The following is a 19,953-nucleotide window of genomic DNA, read 5'->3' as shown; positions in this document are numbered from 1 at the left end:
GCTAGCAGCAAACAAATAAGTCCAAAAAATACAATAAAATAAAATGCTGTATCAGTATAGTGATAAAAGTCAGCAATATTTATTCAGAAGCCAATAGTAAGTAAGTAAGAACATAAGTGTTTTGCAAGTTTTTTAGATCATTGTATTTTATAGTAAAAAATTTCTTTTAAGAGTTTCAGGTTTATTGTATGTTTAAATTAAAATCATGTGATGAGCTAATGAGCATATAAATGTTTTAACCAAGGTTTGAAGCCTTAGTCTGAAGAAGTCTCCGAATGAGGAGACAAAAGCGCTTACTATTGGCTTCTAAATAAATATCGCTGACTTTTATCACTATACTGATACAACATTTTAGTTTATTGTATTTGTTGGACTTATTTGCTTGCTGCTAGCTGAGGAAAGGCCACATTAAGTTCAGTCTTGTTTCTCTCTGTTTTCTGGAAAAAAAAAAGAAAAAACAAGTTCCCCTCTTGACTTTTAATCATGTTATTCTCCCAGATTGCCAGTAGGGATGCAAGTAGGACCAAGGCATCCAAATAGAGCATACACTGTCTAATAATGTTTACAGAATCAGAAACTGTAAAGTTATTTAAAAATGTAACTGGTTCATTTTTTTTTAAATAAAGCAAATAAAGCATATATTGCCTAATAATGTTTATAGAATCAGAGGTTGTAAAGGGTCTTGCAAATGTATAACTTCTACCTTGATCATGTGTGGATATATAGAAAGTACAACCAGTGTCAATATGGCATATTTTATCATCAAGGTACTGATGTGTTGTTTAACAGTTTAGCAAGGTGGTCCTGATGCTTCTTTGTGTCAGTATGTTGCCTCTCACCATTATGTTCTCAGACATTTCATAGTTCTCACAATTAAAGCTATGAAGAGACAACATCTTGTAGTCTTTGGCTGATTAATTTAATCTCCACTTTAAAAGTATATGACTCAAAGCAAGTAATTTAGAAATTCAGAGCACCTAAATACCGAATAAAATAAGCAGCTGTGACTGCTGGGTTTACCCAGAAAGGAAATGAATAGAGTGAAAGAAAAATCAAATACATTTTTGATGAAGTATAAGCTTTTGTTTTTGAATTTTACACAGTACAAGTTTAGTTGACTTCCTGAAAATTTGTAGCTTGTGCGATGAGCAGGTATTCATGACTGTAATGGATTAGGTTCCAAGTAGTAATACACAATGTTTCTGAATAGATTCGAGACTATGAAAAAAGCATTATTCTGTATAGTATGTGGGAGTCTGCTTCAAATGAATATAGATGCATATATTTCTTAATGGATGAGTTCTTAGAATAATCTTCTGATGGACTAAAACTGATTTACTGTAGCATCATTTACCTGAAACCTTTCCTCCAATTTACATTCGAAATGAACATGTATTCTGATATGCTGATAGAATGTAAAATTGGGGCATTGTATTTACTGATATTTACCTATGATTTTTCTATCAACTTTCCATTTTGCTGTATACTCCTTATGGAAATACTTCTTCAGGATGCCATGTTTAAATGTAGCCATCCAAAAAAGTGTTTAAAAAGTAGAAACACAGCAAAAATAGCTGAGGAATCTAAAATGTACCAACTGATCCCTGCATCCTTTTAATCATCCTTTTTATTTTGCAGGTGCATCCAAAGAAAACAGTCTAACACTTTGAGCTAAACTGCTGTGCTAAAAAAAAATATTAAGAGAAATGCAAAATAGGTGAATGAAAAAAGAAAGAGAAGAAAATTTCTGGGGATGTGTATTTAATTCCCTGGCATATTTATCTCTATGCAGATATAGTGGCAGCTGCATGAGTCTCATGTATTCCTATTTTATATATATATATATATATATATATATATATATATATATATATATGTGTGTGTGTGTGTGTGTGTGTGTGTGTGTATGAGTGAGTGTGTGTGTGTGCATATATATATATATATATATATATATATAGATTCACTAGACAATCTCAAAATACTGAAATGTCGAATTTCAGTATTTTGAGAATGAATGGTCGAACACCCACATACCCAAACATGCAAAACCACGAATAGCACAATTGTGACCACTCACACACACACACACACACACCTACATAACTACACTAAAATAATCTAACAACACACACAAACACAACATAACACACACACACAAACACACACACACAACTACCCTACCTATAAACAGAAGGCAAGCCCCCCTGCACCCCCCCATGTGGGGAGCTGCATCCCCTCCACCCCGCTACTTATATATACTAACTCTGAGGTTGCACTAAATACACAAAAAACACAACTACACACACTGACACACACTGACATCCCTAGCCAATACCCTTACACAGATACCACTTACCTAAAACCCCAGATAAATCCACAAACAGCACCGCACGTCATGAACGCGACACCACCATAGCGGATTCAACATTTCCACAGTCGACATTTCACATAACTGCACTTTCATTTATTCAGTCTTGACGTACTGAAATTCAATATTTCAGTACTTCGAGATACTCTAGTGTTTCCATATGTGTGTGTGTGTGTGTGTGTGTGTGTGTGTGTGTGTGTGTGTGTGTGTGTGTGTGTGTGTGTGTGTGTTTATGTGTATATATGGTTCCACTTTGAATCATCGAATGTTCAGAACATCGACGTTCTGATCATTGAGACCAGAACATTGATGTTCAGAACATGGAAGGTTTAAAGTGGAAGTGCCAGGTAAGTGAAATTGTAGAATTTTGGGTGTGTATGCAGGGCAGCAAAATGCCCTGCATGTTGTGTGTATGTGTGTGTGTGTGTGTGTGTGTGTGTGTGTGTGTGTGTGTGTGTGTGTGTGTGTGTGTGTGTGTGTGGCATCTAAGTGTTGACATTGCAAGTAGGGTACGGGACATCTACCATTTAGCACTACTGCATATAGTGGTAAACAGGAGATTTCCCTTACCCCACTGTAGTGCGATTTCGGAGTTGGAATATTAAAGTAGGGGGGTGTGGGGGGGTGGAGTTTTTGTAAGTTTTTTTGTTTTGTGTCGTTCATTTTGAACCTTCAATGTTCTGAACATCGATGTTCTGGTCTCGATGATCAGAACGTCGATGTTCTGAACATTCGATGATTCAAAGTGGATCCATATATATATATATATATATATATATATATATATATATATATATATATATATATATATATATATATAAATATATATATATATATATATATATATATATATATATATATGTGTGTGTGTGTGTGTGTGTGTGTGTGTGTGTGTGTGTGTATGTATATATATATATATATATATATTCTTAAGAATACAGTCATGGATGTAATTCCTATCATAATAATTGATGGCAATTATAATTATATGCACATACATGAAAAGGGTGGAAGAATAAACACAGGGTAGTAGACCAAATACATGGTATGAAATAAAACTGTAGAGCTATAACATAATTAAGTCAAAAGAGATGTAGCACAATGTCCCAAAGATTAGGACAATTGCCATTGACTAGTGCACAAGACAACAGACCCAAACTAAGTACCTAGTCAAACAAGAATGCAGTAAAGATCCACAATGAATCTTGTTTTTTCTCTGCATTCCTGTTTGAGTCATTACTTAGTTTGACTTTGTAAATGTATCAAACACATTTCTTTAATAAAATGGCTAATGTGTGCAGTGTAAGCACAGTAAGAATACACCATGTTTCTGGTATTAGCAAATTTTCTGTACTAGCTACTGAAAACAGTAAAACTGTCCTGCTGCTACATACATGCCTGCTTGTATGAATCAGATTCAGTTATCACCATATAAATATATAAGAATTTCTGTAGGGGGGCTGTATTCTTGGACCTTTCTAAAAGCTTTGATGTGGCAAATTCCACTATCTGATTTCTACATTAAATTGCTTCAAGATGATACAACTATTTCTCAGTAGAATTAATTAAATTGCAATGAATCAGTCTTAAAATTAGCAATTCAATTTTGAAGAGATGTAGTCATTGACATATTACATATACTTAGCATTTCTTAGTTCTGCCATAAAATGCTCTTATACAGTGAAAGAATGGCCAAACACTTATCCCAGTGGTGTTGCTAACAGAGCTCTATTCAGAGAATCCTACTACAACTAACCCTTGCACACTGGTTACTAAGGTACCTACCACACACCTCACCACTTGGTGGCTTATGCTGTATTACTGTGCTGCAGGAGACATTTTTACTTGCACTCTGCATTTGTCTTCTGGTGCTGTTCTGACTTCTAGTTCATAGGTTTTGCAGATAAACACTACCAGTATCAACTATTTGGGCAAAACTGAAGTATGACACTCCAGAAATAAGCATTCTGAGTTCTTCAGCACATGAGCAATGATTCCATTAGAGTTTCCTCACAAGACCCATTTAATAATAGAAAAAAAGGAATATAAAATGAATAGGTTGTTTGTTTACTTGTTTACCTATCTGAATGAATAAATTAATTAATTTCTAGACTTGGTAGTTCCCTTTAGCCTGTGTTTTCTTTCTTCTGCTTTTTTTTTTGTTTTCTTCTTTGTTGTTTTCCCTTTTTTATTTCATATAGTTTGTTTTTGGAGTGGCCTAGGGTGAATCACATTGTTCACAAAGACTAGAGATAGTAACTATTTGTAGAAGATTTTGTCAAACATAGTTAGATATGTTAGAAAGCAAATGATACAGGTATGGCATAATAATGCCTACATAATAATGTAACTGGAGTGCAATATTTAGGAACTTTGAACTGCTATGTGTACAGACACTTTCTATTAATTTTCTTCTACTTTATTTAATTTTACAAGTGTTGCATTAGGGCAGAAAGCAAATAAATGTCTTCCTTTTTTTCACAAAAAAGGTTAATTGGGGGTGGATACACATGCTTATAGTCTGACTTAATTCTGAAAGCATGTAATTACTTCTGTTCAGAACCCTAAAGTGTTTCAGTGTATTTCCATATCATATCCATAACTCTCATAACATTGTACTATTGCTGTTTTCTGTCATCAAATGACTCACAAACTAACAAAAAGCAACAAGTGAACAAGTAGGTTGGTATTGTTAAGTTGTTGGCAACACAATGACACTAGGACTGCTTGCCTAAGATGCATACACATGCCTACACACACACACACACACACACACACACACACACACACACACACACACACACACACACACACACACAGTCAGTCTCATTCATGCCCCTATATGTACACATTGACATACCCACACCCTTATGCCTCCACTGTACCTACATGCAGCAGTGATGATCCCATAGGAGTGTATGGGTTCAATTTTTCATCTTAGTGTAAAATTTTACTTGCTGAATGACTCTTTGAATAGCTTGTTTAAGCAAATTGCAATCTGAAAACATTTCCAGTGGAAACCCATGGCTATTTTGTCATGCCACTAGACTGCTCCCCCAGAGAGATCACTGCCTGTGCTGCAAGCACATTGAGGGGAATTCTACAATGGCAGAGTAGTTTACACATTAGAAGTGATTACCTAGTTGCAGAAACTTTCTCAGAAAAAGGTTTCCACATTGCACTAATCCTTTTGTGCATTTCCATTAAATGAATCATTATATATCACTTATGATTATTTTCATACTGACCTTAATATTTTTAGAAATGAGTGAGCTACATGTTGTTGAGTGGCATACTGTGAAATCCTAGACTGGGAAACAAAAAACTATACTGCCACTGACAATATATAACAGGCTGCAGAAAATACATTGCTAGTTTGTTGTTTAGTATTTGGAAATTTTTTTATAGTTTTATTAAAATTGCCAAATCCAAGTGACTTACACATTATCAGATGAAATGTAAAAATATTGCCACTAGCACTTACATTGTGAAAATATGCAATATCTTCACATTTTTTTGAATACTGATAAATGACTTAAAATATTGCATGGCATTGGCTGAAACCATAGATGATTAAAAAAAAAACTGTCATTAACACTTCCATTGTAAATTGTACAGCTTGTAAAATATTGAATGTTGGTTGCATTCATTATTATGCATCATTATTATACAGTTATCTTTTTTATATTTATGTAAATATCTCCAAAAACAAACAGAGCAAAAACTTTGCTTGCCATCATTTCAAAGTTTAATTCTGGTAAAGCAGCAAATGTATTGTTGGGGGGGGGGGGTTCAGAAACATTAAGCAGATAGCATTAAGTGAAATTTTATTAAATAAAACATGACAAAGCTATTCAGTAACAAATAAATCCAATGCTATAAGCTGTGGCACTTATTCATTCTGAAAACCAGGGTGTTTTTTATGCTCAAGAACTTCACTCACACTAATATGCTAGAAAAAGCAACAGTATTAGCTGAACAACAAGTGTTTGTGGTTGCTCTCAAAGCCAGTGCTCAAGATGTTGTGCATTGTAACTCTGCTCAATGGAGATAGGTTCACCGTCAGCTAACATATATTCCATGACTAAGACATTGTTGACCACTGCCATGTGGATAGCGACAACATTCAGAAGTTAGCAGACATGTGTCAGTGGTCACCCAGTCATGGAATCCAGAGGATGCCAGTGCATCCCATTGCTTTGGACATGAATGTTTGTCTAACGTTAACCACCTTTGGTTCAGGGAACTTTCAGCTCCCAACAGGTGGCACACTTGGAATTTTGCAGGCATCAGACTTGGAGATCTTCCATCAGTGTCTTGACAAGGTGCTACAGAATGTGGTAAAGAATATATGCAATCCACAGATAAAACAGGAGAAAAAACACTATGTGTTCATTTTACAACATAATTCATTATCCTAAGTTACTGTGGCCACTGATTGCACTGACATAACCATTAAGGCCTCACCTGCTTCACATGGCATTTGATATATAAGTGGAAGGGCTGCTACTCAGTCAGTTGGCAAGTGTTGTGCAATGCACAGGGTGTTATATGTAATATGTCTATGTGTCACACAGACAGTTCCCATGATTACAACACTTTATTTGTTTATTTTTACATTTGTTTACTGGGTAATGACCATCTGGGCCAGAAACCCATTTTCAGCAGAGACCCGGGGAGAAAAGCTCCAAACATACAGTTGAGAAAAATTAAATAGCCATAATATTAACGATATTACTAATGTTTGATAAGTCACAGTGTAAAACTTCTTCTTCTTCTTTTGGGTTTTCCCGGTTAGGGGTCACCACAGCGGATCAACTGTCCGCTCATGATTGGCAGTGGAGTTTTACAGTGTTGAGTTGCCAGCCTGGCGCCCAACCTCCCACAGAAGGCACACACACACACTCACACCTAGGGCCAATTTAGAGTGTCCAATCCACCTACAGCATGTCTTTGGGATGTGGGAGGAAACCGGTGCACCCGGAGGAAACTCACGCGACAACAGGGAGGACATGCAGACTCCGCACAGAAGGCACCCCAGCCGAGGATCGAACCGGAGAACCTCTTGCAAGTCACAGTGTAAAAATAAAAAGAAAAAATTAAATTATGGTACAAACAAGACATACAGTTTAAAAAAAAAGTGTTTGACAATTGATTTCCTAGCATTTTAGACCACACTAGCTGCTAATTGGAGAAGAATAATAAAATGTTAGCTAAGTGGACAATAAACAATAGCCATGGGGTAGAGCTAGATAGGATAAGGAGCAGTTATAAGAGAATAGATGGAGAGTAGGTAGACCTAGCCAGAAGTATGGCAGGAGCAGAGCCAATGATTTGCTAGATGTTCTTTTAGGAGGTGTTTGAACTAATGATAGTTAGGGTTTTTTGCTATGAGTTGAGGAAGAGTGTTCCAAACCTTAGCAATTTTATAGGAGTAGAGGGAGGTGCCTTGAGTGTTGTGGGGTTGGATAGCCATTAACATTAGTTTGTTTGAGGACCTAAGTGATCTGTGATTTATATTAGGTTATATTAGGTTAGTAAGTGTGGAGCAGTCATTGGGTTGGTGAATTATTTTGTGGACTATGGTCAGTTGATTGAGTGTTAAGAGGTTTGGGAGTTCTAGCCAGTTGAGTTTGGAGAGTGCTGAGCAGTGGTGGGTTCTCTATAGGTGGCCTGTAGTGAACTTTGCAATTTTATTATAGCAGGATTGTAGACTATTCAGATCTGTTTTTCGTAGATTAATAAATATTTTGGATCCATAGAGGAGGGTGGTAAGCAATTGTGAGTGGGCAATGGCTAGTCTGACACTTTCCATAAGGAATGGTTTGGCTCTCTATAGTGTGCCTAGTTTGGTGTGGACTTTTTTGATGGTGTAGATGATGTGAATATCAAATCTTAGGGTATCATCTATTCTGACACCTAGAAGTTTGGCTTGACTTGTGGGTTCTATTTTGGTGCAGTTTGAGGAAGATATTGTTAGAGAACTGGCATGTTTTGTGTTTGTTGTTTCTGAAACAATTGTCTTGGTTTTTGTTAGGGTTTAGTATGAGTTGGTGTTCAGTGAGGTATTTTTGTATATCCTGAAAAGATATTTGCATTTTTGTTTGTAGTTCCTGTGAAGTGGTGGCTGAGCAAATAATGAATTCTGCTATTATTTCCTGTGGGTTGTCTTCCTGCAGTGTCACCTTTTTGACAGAGACAAACACTGGCAAATACATAATCCAGTATATACAGTTCCCTTTGGGAAGCAGGCCATATATGATGGTGTCTAATGTGCATTGCAGGTAATGATATCTATGGTTTTGAACTGTGGATGATGACTCCATCTGAAACCCACAGACCATGGCTGAGTTGATAAATAACACTGCACATTGAGAGATATCGAATATTTTTGAATATGAGTGTGGATGCCTGTGGTAATGCTTCCACTGCTTGGATACATTTGGTACTGCACTGCAATATTTATCAGAGACACAGAGCCAGACATACAAGTAGATACCATATGGGAACACTGCAGCACTTTCTAAGAGACCTGCTTCAACAGTGCATAAAAAATCAGGCTTAGAATTATCAGAGGAACTGGTTACAGTGACACCTAATTCAAGGCAGATGCATAAGCATCACATTGTCAACACTGCAAAAGAGACAGCTTCTAGTCTACAACTATAGTCCACAATCTAGACAACATGGCATAAGACAGATGTATCTACTATCACACCCAGACTATATATTACAGTACACTGACTAGTCAAACTGTGCTTGAGAAAGTATCTTACCTACACAGGATAGAGCAGACAGATCACAGTCATCATAATTTGCAGAGGTGATGAATGGCACATTGACAGGTGACAGGAATGCCCTAATGTGGGTAAGGGCTATGGGAAATGGATATGGTAGCCAATTAGATGTATCACAGGTTCAGGGAGTGAGTGATTACATTCTGCAGTGGCAGGGTGGAGCTGCTATGTTGCAAATATTAGTCATGTGTTTTGTGTGGCCCTCCAGTTTCTCAGCCGGATACATTCTGCAGTAGAGATGATATGGCATTATTAGAATAGGTATGGAAACTCTAATTTGCTATGCGATGTTGGGAGTCTATAGATGAATGGTGTTCATGATCAGGATGATGGCTGCAGATAGGCATTGCGATCTGTTGGCTAACAAGGAAAAGGGATGGTATAGAAATATAGGCATCATAGAAGGCAGACTAGTGTTGCATCCAATGGGTGGCATCTGAAAAGGAACATCAATCATGCTCATGATAAAGGCCACACTGTGGTAAGTCAGGTGAACAGGGATGAAAGTGATGTAGTCTCCAGACCATTGTGGGTAAATGTATGTAATCCTGTCCTATAACTGTTCCCATCATATCTTGACCCTTGCATGGCCATGACTGGAAGAAGGGAAATTGCCAGTTGTCTCATGGATTATCCAATGGATGCTACATGGGCTACCAATGACATGGCAGCAATGTTTGCTTGAGTCCCTATATGCCAGGTCATCCTGCAGGTGCTGCATTTCATCCCATAATCTAATGAAGATGCTTCAATGTCCTCATGCAAGCCAGTCACTACACTTGCATCTCTGCCATGGTTTGTGCAGTAAATATATGTGCCTAAATTACTGACCTGCATATTAACTGATTGACACTGCATCTGTCACCCAGGTCAAGGAAAGACCAGTAATCATGGTGGCAATGGCTAACAGCACATCTTTCCCCTATGGGAGGAAGCACCAGAATTACCTGTTCTAAACACTTAAACATTGCTTGTGATGTAAATAGGACCTGCTAGACAGACATGTATATATCCCAGAGACTACGCTGTCTATGGAACAGACTCCCCATCCATGTGAACCAGAGTTCATCCCTAACCCAATTCAAGTGCAACTTGGACATTTGGATGTGGAACCAGACATTCATCCCTGGTTGGTCACCTATGTCTCTAATGGACACAGACAACCTGTAAATGATTCACTGTCCAGGCCCCTGATTGTAAATGTTTCATCTCCCAAACCCTGCTTACACTTATCAAGGGTTATCAGAACTTGTCAGAGATTTGGGATGTATGGCTAGGCTTATAAAGGCCCTTGCGGTCATCAGCCTAGTAAACACCTATGCACCTATGAACCTATGAACTTATGGTGTGTGCATGCACTTCAGAGGAAATACAGCAGGGGATCATCCTCTGTGGTTTTGAGTCCAGTTAAGTCTGGGTGAGGTGCCCATTTACAGGATGCCTAGTTCCAAATATTGGTGAGAATAGAAGTCTAATCTTCCCCATCACTGTCACCTTATATGTCAGGGGTGAGTGCAAGCCTTCCAGTGTTATCATTGGTGAATGTTATCATTGGTGAAAGTGGCACTGTCATTTGACTGTCCTGCATGAACATTGTCATCATCATCAACTACAAGTCACTTGCTGACATCTAGCATGTGCCGTCTGTTGTGCTGAAGCCTCCAACTGGCTTAATTTCTGGTGTCTTTTCAAGGGGATCCAGTATCTGTCTGTCTCAGAAAACATGGTTGACAGACCTTGATGCTCCAACTGTCAACCCTGGGATTCCGGTTCTTGGCAAAGGCTCTTGCCCCACCTTTTTATGCTATGTCCCAAAGGCAAATCTTCCAACATAAAAGATCTATCAAAAAGCAAATTGAAGGTCATGATGCTTAATGCTAGGAGCTTTAACCTGAAAATGCACTCAATGGAGGCTCTCCTCACACTGGAAGATGCTGATGTCTGTGCCGTCACAGAAACTTTGTTCCGGTTTGAGAAGAGCACCCCTGCCTTACCAGGCTATACCTCATTCCACACATTCTAACCCCGAAATGAAGTCGGGAAGACTAAGGGTGGTGAAATCTCTATCTTCATTTAGGACAGGCACAGCTCCAGACTGGTTTGCCAGCATGACGCACTGGAATTACTCCAGTTACAACTAACAGTTGGCAAGACACCCATCCAAGTTATAGCCCGCTAAAGATCCCCTCTCATGACTCAGGACACCCACTCCTCCTACCAGGACCTACTTGACTCCATCACGGTACCCCCTAACACTCTGATCCTTGGTGACTTCAACTACCCCACCATAGACTGGGTGAACTATTCTTGCACTAATGCACTCACTCAACAATTCCTTGACTTCATCAGTTCTAATGTACTAGACCAGCTTGTCTCATTCCACACAAGGGGAGATAACATTCTGGACTTGGTTCTCACCAACATGGGTGACTGCTGCACTACTCCCACAGTATGTTCTTCCCTAGTGAGATCAAATTATCGGTCTGTCTCATTCAAAGTTTTTATCCCACCCAACCCCGCCCCCCCCCCCCCAGCCATAACCAGGCTAAAAAACTTCTCAAAAGCTGACAACAACTTCCTAAGGGAGGGTATCAGTAGCTTCACACCACCTCCCCCTTCAGAGGATGCAGACAACTATGCTAAACAGTACGCCAGTGCAGTATACAAGCACCTGTACAACTGCATGGACTCAGCCATAGCCAACAGAACTAATATCTGCTCCTCAGGGAAACACAAACGTGTCTGGTGGACATCCTCTATCAACAAACTTTTCAACAAAAGACAGAAACTGTTGTCCAAGGGTAAAAAGGAACAAATTCCAAATTGGAAAAACTCCCTCCTCAGCCTCAACAAGCAAATTAGATCACTAGTGAAAACCTCCAAAGCCAATTATGAATTGAAACTTGCCTCCAAAACAAAGAGAAACTACAAGGCATTCTTCAGTCATGTCAGGAAACTCCGTGGTAAAGCTCAGGTTTGTTCCAAATTAGTACTTAATGGTACCACTTACACTGATCCAGTTGACTTAGCCAATCTGCTAGCAGATAGGTTCAGAGCAAACCTCACCCTCCTATCCCCTGCCAAAGGCCCATTCAACATCCCCAATACTTGTCCCACACTTCACATCTCTGTAGATCAAGTGTTAAAGCCCCCATCCAAGGTAAAAGACACAGCTTCCATGGGACCTGATAGTATCCCAGGCTGTATTCTGCACCAGGCTTCATTCCAGCAGAATGGAGAACTGCCATTGCCATCCCTTTGCACAAAGGTGGTACCACTACTGACCCTGGAAAATATTGCTCCATTAGCTACAAGTCTGATCTGTAAAGTCACAGAGCATATTATTGTGGATCTCATAAACAAGGATGAAGGCAATCTTCAAACACTAGACTCCACCCAGTTCGGAGTCATCAAGGGCAGATCTTGCCTGTTGAACCTGGTTGACCTCTATGAGACTGTCACCAAGGCCCTGGATGAGGGAAAGTCAGTACATACAACTTACCTTGATTTGGCCAAGGCCTTTGACACAATCTCCCACTCAGGCATCATTGAAAAGCTAACACAACTTGGTATAAATCCCTATTTCATCAGGTTGGTGGATAATTGGCTCACCGATAGGGACCCACAAGGTCAAAATAGGTGCCTCCACCTCTGACAGCAGACCTGTCACTAGTGGTGTTCCACAGGGATCTGTCCTGGGACTCCCTACTGTTTGACATCTACTTCTTAGAGGTCCAGGCAAAGACAAAAGGCCTGTGTCTGACCAAGTTTGTGGATGACTGCATGTTGGGTGCTGTTATTGACTCACCAAATGATGTTAACATACTGCAAGAGGGTCTTACAGCAACAAATGACTGGTGCCAAAGTCATGGCCTTAAGTTAAATGCCAAAAAATGTATTATCATACCATTCAGCAAAAACATAGCCCCTACTGATTGCCACATTAATGGCAAGAGAGACCTGGGTACTCAGGTTGACCATGATCTCATATTCGACCATCATGTAGTGGCAGTGGTCAGAAAAGGCTTTTACTTGGTTCATCTCATAGGTAAAGGGATTGCATCCAGAAAAAAAGGAGGTTATTACCTATCTGTACTCCTCCCTCATTAGGCCAACAATTGAGTATAACACCCCCATTTGGTATGTACCTCTCCAAACACCTCCACCATCTGGAAAGGCCCACAGAAATACCTCACAAACAGAATCCATGAGTTACAACACCTACAGACAGGCTCAAATTACTATCACTCTACTCAGTATCATACAGATTGCTCAGAGGTGATCTGTGTCTCATCTACAAAACAATATCGGACCCTCCCCTACTAGAGATGTTCTATATGCGTAAATCTAACTCATTGCACATTACCTGCTCAAAAAGCCTAAATCTAATATGCAACATCAACAAAATCTGTTGGAGAGACAAGTTTGTCTCCCAGATTCTGCCCTGTCTCTGGAATAGACTTCCCATACATGTCAAGCAGAGTACCTCGCTGACCCTCTTCAAGCGCAAACTTGGTGAGTGGATGGGAAACCACAAATTTTTCCCAGGGGTTCCACCTGTGTCCCTCACTGGCAGGAGTGACAGGTGCTGATTGAGGTTTATTTTTTGGGATAAACTCTTGGCTAGGCTTCTAAGGGCTCCAGGGCCATTAGCCTAGTAATCTCCTATGATCCTATGATCCCATTATCCACCAGGGGAACTTGCAAAGGTATAAAGATAACATGCCTGCAGCAGTGCTGGAACATTCCTACCCCCAACCTGTGGCATACTTACTAGTACATGATATATGGGCACATACATGCTCTGTTTTGCAGGGTGTTGCATTGGCAGCCCTAGCATATGTGGAGAACAGATATGCAGAGATGATGTGCTGAATAAGGCCTTCTTACATGCAGGTTAGTCTACACAGTGAAAATGTGCCTGCTATTACTAACATGATACATTTTCTACAGGCAGTCGGCTAGTAATAACCAGCCCAGACTTCCAATACACACCCAAGTATGAGCGAACACTCACCCAACTTGAACAGGGACACCAACTCTTTCATCTCTAAAAGCCACTTCTGTGTTAATTGTTCAACCTTATTGGTGGACTTGTCCCTGGTGATGTCCTACTTCTTGTTTTTTGCAAGCAGTATCATATCAGTGAATCTTTGCCTCATCTGTGCTAGTGACTTATTATGGGACCACTCACAGGAGTCCTGTATAACTCTCTGATGCAGCTAATACTGGGAAGTCTCATTTGTTCTACCCTTACCCAGGATGTGCATGCCACATGTGAGAAGGGCCTAAGGTACTGCATAATTCTCCTGGGTTGGTAGACTTTTATACACATTGACTCTCTTGTGGTTCCATGACAAGGTGTGTATACCTTTGGGTTATACATGTTTGCTGTGTGTGCATATGACTATGCTTCACTGACCCATGTATATCTGCACTACCCCTCCCCTCTTTTGATGTCTGTGTATCTCTCGGCTGTCATGCTGTGACCATTTCCACATTGCCCTGTACCAACAACAATAATGGGCTTGTTATCACTGTCCAGCTTACTGAATCACTTTACTGGAAGCCAATAGTGCTATACACATTGTGTACCTATCCTCTATACCTGCAGTCATGCCATGACCTTTATACAGGAGCCATTGTGTCCCCTGTAGCACGCCTTGCATTTTATGCAAACTGGCACAGTATGGCCACCCAGCTGGATGTGTATCTGTCATGCTCTTGTGCAGTATTCCTTAACCCTATGAGCCTCCCAGCTGGACATCTACTTGTCATACCGTTGGGCTGTTTTCTTTCACTCTTTCTCTGTATCTTAGAGAAAGGTAGCATCTAATGGTTTCTGTCTGTTCCTGTTGATGCTGTCTATCATGGACACTTGGTACAGTGCAGAGATACACTGCAAGGCAACTTGACATCCTTCACTATGCCTAAAGCAGTCAATGTCGTCTGTAGTGAACTCCTGTTCCTGTCTTGCTCATCTTGACTTAGTGTCTTGCAGTATAGTGAACCATGCTTTTTTATCATGTCAAAACATGCTGTGTACCCTGGTGATTATGCTAACGAGAGAATTTAGTAATTGCTTCTGAAATGTTAACACAGCACATTGTGTTATTACACCCAGGCAGTACTATCATGTTCATCTCTACCCATCACAGGTCAAATGGGATATGTACACAGTAGGCTTATTTATGAAACCTGCAAATTCCCTGGCTCTGTGAGTTTGTACTAGTAATACTTTAGCACCCCCTTGCAAACTATTGGTGGGCATCATATGATGTTCAAACATATTGGCAGTTGTACAGTGCTGCCATTTTTCTCCTCATGAAGACCATTTAAGGAAACTTGGCTTTTTCAGGCACTAGTTTTAGCAGAGCTGCTGTATGGTGAGAGTGTTCGGTCAGGATTTTCCTGTATCTGCTGTAAAAGAACTATGAATATGTGGTAGGCCATTGTGAAGTCTGTAATATAATGTAGATTCTTGGCACATCTTGCTGAGATGATGAAAGATATAATTGGCATCTCCCATATTAGGGAACCGTAAAGGCACCCTATAGCTTCTTGTGGTAGTGCCACTACACTTTGCTTTGCCAGTGAATGTCAGAGGTAAGGGTGAGTGTGCCAGCCTTTCATTGTAAGAACTGTACATTTGTATTTGTTTTTTTTTTGCTGCTGACTGTTTCCTGGTTTTCTTTTAACAGGTTAACAATACATTGAATTCTCTTTACTTTCTTTTACAGCAACTGAAAATGCAGGCTGCATGGGGACATCTGTCTGATGAAAGCTGAAAGAATATCTCAGTGGTGTGGTAGATATATAGGTTCATAGGTTTGTACTAGGCTATCTGCCCTAGGTCATTTATAAGCCTAGCCAGAGTGTGTTTGGCTTTCGCCACCCATTTTAAATTAATTTTGCTATGCCCTTTTTCGAGGTTAGTATACTGTGCCTCTGTCTAACAGTGACACAGAAGTGATACCCGGGGTAAACCTATGATCCCCCATCCACTCATCAAGATTCCTCTTGAAGAGAGTCAATGAGGGACTCTGCCTAACCTGGACTGGGATTTTATTCCAGAGTGAAGGGAGCCTCTGGGTTATGAATCTGTCCCTCCAGCATGTCCTATTTATTTCAGTGCTGAGGTTCAAGTCTCTCAAGGGCGTAGCACAATGGGATTTGGATTTTCTGAGGTGCAGCATGTCCATTAATTCTGGGTTGGACATGGTTTTATACATCAGGCACAGATCGCCTCTGAGCAGGTGGAATGCCACTGAGTAGAGCTGGAGTTTCTTTAACCGGGCAGCATATGGCATCTGTTTGAGCCCTTTGATCCTCTTGGTGAGGTACTTTTGGGGTCTTTCCAGTTGCTGCAGGTGACTGGTAAGGTACATCCCAAAAGGGGCATTGTACTCAATTATGGGCCTGATGAGTGATGAGTAAAGAGGCACGATAACCTCCCCTGATCTAGATGTGAATCCCTTCATGATTAGGTGGACAATATAAAATGTTTTTCTAACCACTTTGGTCATGTGGTTGTCAAATGAGAGATTGCTATCAACTTGGGTCCCCAGGTCCCTAATTACTTCTTCTGTACTTAATGGATTACCACCTATGTGGTAATTTGTGGGCACTTTGTTTTTGCCAAAGGGGATGACTATACACTTTTTGGCGTTTAGCTTGAGGCCATGGCTCTGGCACCAGTTGTCTGTTTCTATGAGGCCCTTTTGGAGGATGCTTGTGTCGGCTGGAGAGTCGATTATGGCACCCAGTTTGCAGTCATCTGAGAACTTGGTGAGCCACAGTCCTTCCGTGTTGGCCTGTACCTCCGAGAAATATATACCGAACAAGAGAGGTCCCAGGACTGAGCCTTGTGGGACACCACTTGTAACTGGTTTGGAGTCTGACATGGCTCCAGCAATTCTAACTATGTGGGTTCTGTCCTTGAGCCAGTTTGCAACCCATCTAGTGGCATAGGGGTTTATATTTAAGCTGGTGAGCTTATCTATACTGCCCGAGTGGGGTATTGTATCGAAGGCTTTTGCGAGGTCCAGGTAGGCTGTGTGGACCACCTTCCCCTCGTCAATGGCCTTGGTGACTGTTTCAAAGAAATTGACCAGGTTATAGAGGCAGAATCTGCCCTTAACAAAGCCGAACTGGGTAGGATCCAGTGTCTGTAGGTCCCCAGTATCTTTATTTATGAGGTCCATGATGATCCTTTCCATAGCTTTGCAGACCAAGCTAGTCAGGCTTATGGGGCAATAGTTTCCAGGATCCGTTGAGGCACCACCTTTGTGGAGAGGGACCACTGTTGCTGTACGCCATTCTTTGGGTACATATCCTGTAGTAAGGCTGAGATTGAACAGTAGTTTTATGTTTGGATTTAGCTCTTCCTGGAGTTCATGTAGGACGCAGCCCGGGACACCGTCTAGTCCCATTGATACTGTGTTTCTTGCTTTGGAGAGGGCGGCTCTTACCTGAGCATCTGAGATGTCAGGGGGGCAGCACTCTGCTGGGATAGATATTTGCCCTTTTGGTGGGAAGGGGGGGAGAAGTTTGCACTGAACCTGTCAGCTAGGATGTTGGCAATGTCTGTGGGTTCAGTGTATTTTTTGTCATTTTGGACTAATTCTGAGCATATCTGGAAATTCCCACCCAGGTTCCTAACATAACTAAAGAAATATTTAACTAAATATAATGTAACTAAATATAACTAAATATTATGTACATGACTGCAACTGCTATTCTAACTGCAGCAGTAGTACACTTTTTTCCCTCTTTCTGTTTCTTTTCTTTTTTTTACTTGTGCATTTTAAAACAATATGAAATAACGTTGCAATATACAACAATGAACTAAAAACAAAATTATATACAGAGTCCACAACAAAAATTTACATTGAACAAAACCATTAAAATGTTTCCAATAAGTCACTAAGTTTTGCTAAGATAGATGCTTATGCATGATGTTTGATGTTCTGTTGTACACAACTTGTAATTCTGTCTCTTAATTGTCCTTCTGTAGGTCCATCTGTAATGCATGCTGAGAAGAAATGGAAGGCATCTGGGTTTGCTCTAGCTATGGATCAGGTGCTGGATCACCACTGCATGTCAGACATGCCTCTCAACATGAAAGTTGAGGCAACTAGTAGGGTACACTTGTGGACTCCATAGCCAGCTGTTGGGAAGGAGGAGACTCCTCTTCTGACAGTAGCCCATACATGTCCCACACGTTCACCAGGCATTAAGTTGAGAGGTTTGCTGTTCCCAAGGTGTGACCGAAGTTAGACACCTGCATCAGTAGTGTGGAACATCTCCTGGTACTGCAAGTAGTGCCACAAACCTGGCTATTCCTTGACCGTTAGGCTACAAGATGCAGAGCCAGCCCATTACATCAGTCACTGAGGTGACTGATGTCCGGGTCAGCTCTTCTCTGGACTGTACTGATAGGTCCTCTGTACCTTGTAGTATCTCCCATCCTGCTGTTCCACTCCATTATATATCATTTTCAATACTTTATTTATAGTCCATATCTCCACATTTCCAGTTGTCTTTCCTCTGTATGTCTGTATCCCTCTACTATCGAATCTACCTTATGCATCAAAACTGCTCTTGTCTATTACTCTGTTTTATCCTCTTTTAACTGCCCCTGCTACATTTCCTTCCCCAATCTCTATCTCAGACAAGCTCCTTATTAACTTCCCAATCTACACTTCTTTTTAAAATTTATAAAAAGGCAGCCTCTTTCAAAAAATATGCCTTTCTTCCCCCACCCATCATGCCTTATGTTCACTTGTGCATCTGTTCCATTGCTTTCAATTAGCCCTTTCCTAACCTTTATTAGCTCTCCCTTTCCACTCCATTTACATGATGAACTGTGTTAATACTTTGCTGTTCTGGTCCTCTGTAGCATGCAGGCAGCATCCGTATTGCAGGAATGAAGTGTTTAGATGCACACACATATCTCTGAGCATACCACATAACTGTTTTCAACAAATAGTAGCAAGGCCATTTCAGATAAGTTCAGTAACATGACAGCTGCCTTATTGCAGCTACAATCATTTACTATGTAGCCTTGCTTGCAGCATGCAAGCACTACGCCTGTCCAAATTATTGCAATGCCTTACAGGTAGCATGGTGTTATATCATTTATCGTACAGCAGATGTTTGTGAATACCCTCTTAGTTTCTAGATTGTATGTTTTCTAAAATGTGAAAAGTTGTTCGAGAAAGCAATAAACTATATAAGACAGGACTTCTGTTTGCTTCATAATACACGATTATCTGGATGCAAATACTTTCATGCCTCTTAACCTCTTAGCACAAAAAATCTGGACAAAGCCATAAATAATGGTGGGACAAAGGTCCCAACATAGGGAAAATGTTAAATATTGCTCATATACTTGAAAGATGATAAAATAAAAGTTTGAGTTACAGTGCATTTATGAAGGATATGAAGTCTGAAACTCAAATTTATCTCATTATTTCATGTACTCAGTCTTCACTGATTTGCCAGAAAACTACATATTTTATTTGTAACAGACTAAAAATATGAGGCACAAATTTGGACATTCTGTGAAAATATGAATTGCTGAGAGCCGAGCTTTGAATGCATGCCTGGGGATACATTAACAGCACATACATGTTGTGCTGAAGTTAACATGATTGGACAGTTGTACACAAAGAGCTGCATTGCTATCAAATATGCAAGACTACAGCTACTCTACACATCAAGTAACTCCTGCTCAAGCCCAGAGAACATAACGGTGGCCATGCTATGTTGCAGCAGGGCTTGTTT

This window comes from Protopterus annectens, chromosome 3.part0 (assembly GCF_019279795.1).
Source record: "Protopterus annectens isolate FY-2018-M chromosome 3.part0, PAN1.0, whole genome shotgun sequence".
Classification (NCBI taxonomy): domain Eukaryota; kingdom Metazoa; phylum Chordata; order Ceratodontiformes; family Protopteridae; genus Protopterus; species Protopterus annectens.
Note: the sequence above shows the minus strand (reverse complement) of the source record.